This window comes from Ailuropoda melanoleuca, chromosome 7 (genome assembly GCF_002007445.2).
Source record: "Ailuropoda melanoleuca isolate Jingjing chromosome 7, ASM200744v2, whole genome shotgun sequence".
NCBI lineage: Eukaryota > Metazoa > Chordata > Mammalia > Carnivora > Ursidae > Ailuropoda > Ailuropoda melanoleuca.
The window spans coordinates 74,081,087-74,087,086 of NC_048224.1; positions in this window are offsets into that span (position 1 = coordinate 74,081,087).

Sequence of the window (6,000 nt, forward strand, 5' to 3'; positions counted from 1 at the left end):
GATAATAAGTCCTGTTTTCCTACTTCTTGGTATATTGAGTATTTGTGAATTGTACCAGAGGTTCTGAGTGATTCAGGCATTAGCCAGAGTGTATATGCAAAATTGGAGCAAAGGCTCTCTTGTTCTCTCTTTTCTGAGATTGTCTCTATTAACTTTCTAGCAGTTGTGGTTACCCTAATCTTCTAGTTCTTCAATCCAGTAAAACTAGGATTTCCTTGAGGTATTAGATACCCATCTTAATGCAGACCAGGGCCTGCTCTTAGTAAAAGGCCTAAAAAATAGGAAAGTCTGCCAGTGCTCTACCCACACTTCAATTGTTGACTCCCTTCCAGTTTCTATTTTTCTTCTCTGCCCGGCAACTGCTTTTTATATTTTGTTCACTGTCTATCATTGTTGTCTACTGGAAGTTTGGCCTGATAGCAGGCCAAAAGCAGAAATTTCTTCCCATTGTTTGTAAATATATTCAAGTCTCTCCTATTATAAAAAAAATTTTTAAAGCTGCCTATATGTCCCATCTTTCAGCCTTTTTTACTACTCTTTTCAAACTTCTAAACAAACGTTTTCTGTTCTCATTGCCACAATTTTCTCACCTCTCAACCCATTTCAACCTGTTTTTCCCTCTCTTAATTTCGAAAACCCATCTAGTCTAAAAACAGGTATGTGTATGTGTCTTCTTCCAATGAATTTCTGCTCTACATCCAGTGAACTCTTTTTATTTGACGTCAGCAATATTTGTTACTTTTTGTTGAATTCCTCTTTTTTTTCATAGCTTCCCTGAGACAAATGTTCTCTTGTATTTTTTACCTATTTCTTTGGCCTCACTTTATAGGCTATTTTTACTGAACTATCAAATGTAGAATATGGCTTTCTCTTTCACTCTTCTGCTCGTAAAACTTCCTTGAGTGACTTTATCCAAGCTTAGGGCTTCAAACACCGCTTCTTAGCCAATGATTTCATCTGTATAAGCTCAGACTTTTTCTGAATTTCAGACTTCTACGTCTAAAACCTATCTCATACTTACCCACAAATACTTCAAAGACGTCTCAACTTGAACATGTCTCAAACTGAGCTTTTGATCTTCCCAGCTCCCAACTAGATCTTTTCCAGTATTCCTTTTCTCAGAGTCATCTTTTCTGATTGTTTTCCATGTTCTACAAGTGTTAGAATTTCCTATGGTTCCATCTAATTTTCTTTATTCAATGACCAGTTTAGTATCTTTGTCTTATGCTCCCTGAGACAATTTGGTTTGGAGTTTATAAATGATGCGTATGCTAATGATTCCCATGTCCAGACATTTAATGTATTTCCTAATATAATCTTCACTAACTGTAGCTTATCATAAAAACAATTCGCCAGCTTTTCTATTAAACCAACTACTCCTTTTAGCTTCTTGCTATCAGGACTCTTATGTACCTGGTGTAAAACTGGAGTAAATTGATCTCTCTCTTTATTTTAAAACAGCCAGTTGTCAAGTCCTGGTCATTTTCTCTGATATGTGAGTGTTATTTTCATCCTTCTGTACTTGTACCATTTGGTGTATGTAATTGTACCTGCCACTAAATTGAGGGTAACAGACAGACTATGTGGACTCATGGTTAGGCTCACTCTGATGGCACAACAGATTTCTAGAAAGCATGGATATAATGCAAAACATAGTTGTGTTAAAAAAATTATAGCTTCATATTCAGCAGCATAAGTGATCTAGCAACTAATTTCTATATAGGAAAGAGAGACATATAAATATTTAGATTCAGACCAAGTGGCAACTTCTATCCATTCATTAGTTCAGAAAATTTTTTATTGAGCACCTTCTATGTACATGGCATTTTTTTTTTTTAAGATGCTGGGGTTATAGCAGGACAAAATAGATACCATGTCCCCTTGTGAAATTTATACTACAAAGAGATAAATGATAGATGATAGATAAAATACTGTGTGTCAGATGTGGTATAGATATGGGGAATTGGTTTATTGTTTTACATAGGATAATCATGGAAAAGCCTCTTTAGTAAGGGGACTAATCAGGGATAGGAAAATTCCAAGCAGAATAAACAGTATATGCAAGACTTCAGGCAGGAAGGAATGTGCCCGTGGAGTGGATTGGGTAAAATGAGAAAATGGTAGGAGATGTCAGAGGTGCACTGGGTTGGCATGGAGTAGGATAGGTCACATAGGACACTGGTGTGCTGGTAAGTGTTTTAACAGCTGGCTCCTTGGGGGTAAAATTAATAAAAAGTCTCGATTTGCAATGTTTGCCAATTTCTCTGCCAAATATCCCTGTCATGGCCAATTTCAAGCTACCAACACGAGATGAACTAGTTCTCAGAAATTCCTTAAAATTTAATAGATCTTGTGAGCTGGTATGTCTTCTCCAGCACACCAATGATGTTGAGTCTTATAGACCATAATGAAATTTTCTTTTTTTTCTTCCTTCCTTCCCTTCCTTCTCTTCCTTCCCTCCCTTCCCTTCCTTCCCTTCTTTCTCTTCCTTCCCTCCCTTTCCTTCCTTCCTTCCCTTCCTTCCCCCTTCCTCCCTTCCCCTCTTTACCTCTCCCCCCCTCTCCCCTCCCCTCCTCTCCCCTCATTTTCTTTCCTTTCTTTCAAGAAAGGAAGCTGGTGGAGGGTTTTAGAGGGATGACATGATGAAGTTTATGTTTTAACAGAATCAATTTAGCTACTGGGTTGGGAGTATCAATTACTGTTCATATAAACCTTTGACTGCAAACTCATGGCTTATAAAGTATTTTATTTGGCTTACATAGTGTTGGCTTACACATTGCTTTAAAATATTTTATTATCATATTTTAAAATCTAGATATATCCTATAAAGAATGAATTTCTCAATTTTTTTAGAAAATCAGAAGATTGGCATCCCTTCCTAGAATTTAATTCATCGGAGCTGAGGAATGGTTGGGTAAAGTCTTTTTAGGGTATGCATTCTCCATTTTGGCAAGGTTCTTACCACAGCCTTTTATGTCCCTGAAGTTGAGTTTTAGCTGTCAGCCTTTGCGGGTTTTTTGTTTGTTTTTACTTGTGGAGGTGAGGAAAATGAACTATTTCTATAATCAACTCTCTTACTAAAAGTGGCAAAATGAGAAGTGAAAAGAGGGCTATGTAATTCGAGCAAATTGAACAAGCATATTTCTTTGCAGATGTGAGTAATATTTCTATGTATAATAAAACATGTCTGTTTTGAGGGAGTGCACTTACTATATCCTTATGAAACAAACCATGGTAGGAACTATGGCTAGGTATGGCATAAGATAAATATTACTTCTGCAATAGTTGATGTTAATTTTGAACCCCCCCCACACACAAAATAAATCCAGTTGCAAGGATTACAACTTATATTTATCCATTGCCTTGTTTTTTTGTGTGTGTGAAAACAAGCCAAAACACTTCCTGGAATGAGAAATTAACACCATGAACTAGATATACTCTTAAGATTTGAACCAGAGATAGTATAATGCTTTGTTGATAAGTCGCGTACATAATACAGGTGTCTGTTTTTTTTTACATAGACATTAGGTAAAAAATACTTCGGTTGTTAAAAGAATCAACTTTATTTATGTAATCTAAGGGAAATTTTACTCCTAATTTTTCCATACCTCCTACCCCGTGCCTTGTAAAGATTGGATTCTTTAGTTAATAATACAAGACATCTAAAGAATTAGTATTTTTGTGTAAAGTTATTCTTATAGCATTACATTTAAGTTGGAATTTGGGAAATTATTTGGCAGAGAATAATGTGGCTTGCAATTTTATGGGAAATCAATTTCCAGACATTTAAATAACAGAGCTAATTATGAATACATTCCCAAATTGTAGAGCTGAAGACTAAATTCTAAAACGGACTTTCTGATATCAAATTTTAGGAAAATGAATGAATGTTGATATTGCAAAACCTTGAAAATCCACGAATAGGATTTATTAAATTGCAGTGCAAGATGGAACTGAAAACTAAATATGAGAGTATTACACTATCAAAATTGCACAAACATCTTGAGAAAAGTTACCGTCAGTATAAAAACCAATAAGCAAGGATTTTAATTACGTTTGTAGGTATTGTTAGCTGGGAATAATTCTTCCCCATTCCTGATGTTTCCTTCCTGGAAGTTGGCTCTCTTAATGTAACTCCAGGCCTCTCTTTGTCCTTTATTCATCCAGCTCCTAGAGAGATGAAGTGTTTTGAGCGTTAGCATTGAGAAGAGTACGTGAACTTACTTGACTTAGCTTCAGTTTTATCCCTGTTGGGAATGAGCCTGTGTGTTCTAAGTTGTTAATCTTAGTCAGGCTGCCTTCATCTGGAGAGGCCTATCCACGTCCAGCACTGCCCACTGAACACACCATGTCCTGAGGCTATTCTCTGCTGTTCTTTATCAGTACCAGGTGATATTTTGACCTTCTACTTTTCTGTTTCATTGTATTTCTCAGCTCGTTCTAAACTAAGAGTAGGATAAGGGTGCTATTTATTGGGGAAGCGCTCTCAGAGATTTGGTTTATTCACCAGGAACATTGAGAAATAAAAGAGAACACCTTGAGGGAGAAAATTTCAGGAAAAGTTATTTGTGCCTGGCTTATAGAGTCTTATTTTACGCCAAACATGTTTTCACACTTTTTCAAGTGGCTTTGAACTTCTGTAGCCTGGGAAAAAAGCTCTAGCTCTCATGAGGTATTTTGAGCTTGGCAGGTGACTGCAACTTATGACATATGCAACTTATGTGAGAAAATAAAGCACAACCCTTTAGCTGTGTTGGGGGCTTCAGGTAGAGGCTGCTTTAGCTTACTGTTCAGGGTAGCTTTATTGGTTGCTGAAGGGCAGCTGAATTCTGCATGTATCATAGAACACTAGAGATGCCCAAGCTTTATACAGTTAGCACTAAGCCTAGTTAGGTAACCAAATTGGGTATTCCAGGTTCTCTCCTCTTTCAGGATCAAGGAGGGCACTGTGGAGGGATTGACCTTGATTTCATGTGGTATTTCTGCCTATTTTTATGACTCACTGTCTCATCATAGAATCTCAGATTGGCTTTCTGTTGATGTGAGTTCTAACTCTGACTTGTTATCTGAGACTCGAACTGTGGCTTCACCATAAACTCATGTTAGATTTAATGAACAGGTAAGAGATGTGAGCCCTTATTAGAAAGAAAATGCCATCCCCTTAAGATAGGAAATCAACTAAGTGACATTATTATAAATGCAGAGTCTTAGAAGGAAACAAAAATGCTCTATGTTTGGAATTGTTTGCCTCTAATAGTCCCATTTGCTTAGGAAAACAAGGAGAAACCAGAGTGGTTTGAAGAGGTTACTTCAGTTTTACTATCAAATCCAGGAGCACTTAAAGATTAAGAAAATAAAAGAACATAGTAGGCTGATTAAACTGGAGGAAGAGATTTTTTATTTAGTCATTCAAGAGTAAAGGGGAAAAAATCATCCTGAACGGCAAATACACAGCGGGAGAAAAGGTACCCAGATTCTAACTGCCCTTAGGAAGGAAAGATATTTTTGTTGTTATCAGGTCAGAGATAGTGACTGGAATCCAAACAAATCTTAACAGAGAGCAAGCTTGAGTGATTCCTCCAAGAAAGGCCGTGTCACTTATGATTTCTGAAAGCCACAGACCTCAGTCAAAGCCGTGGGGGAACTGCTTCTTAAAAGAAGATTGGGATAGCTACCCCAAGTTACAAAAAGTCTGGGCAGAATTGAGAGAGAACATTCATGTGAAATACGCAAAGTGTTTTTTAATTCAAGTGTAATTAACATACAGTGTCATATTAGTTTCAGGTGTACAATATAACGATTCAACGTTCTACACATCACTCAGTGCAATGACAATGCCTGTTTCTCCATATGCTATGATTCTGTCTCATCTTAAAAATACTTTTGGGAGGGAAACTAATGACTTTAGCCAATAAATTTATGAAGTGAGGATCCTAAAAGAAAATAGAGGAAAGACATGAAGAAATCTAGATGTGATAATCAGAGAAAAGGTCCAGGCTT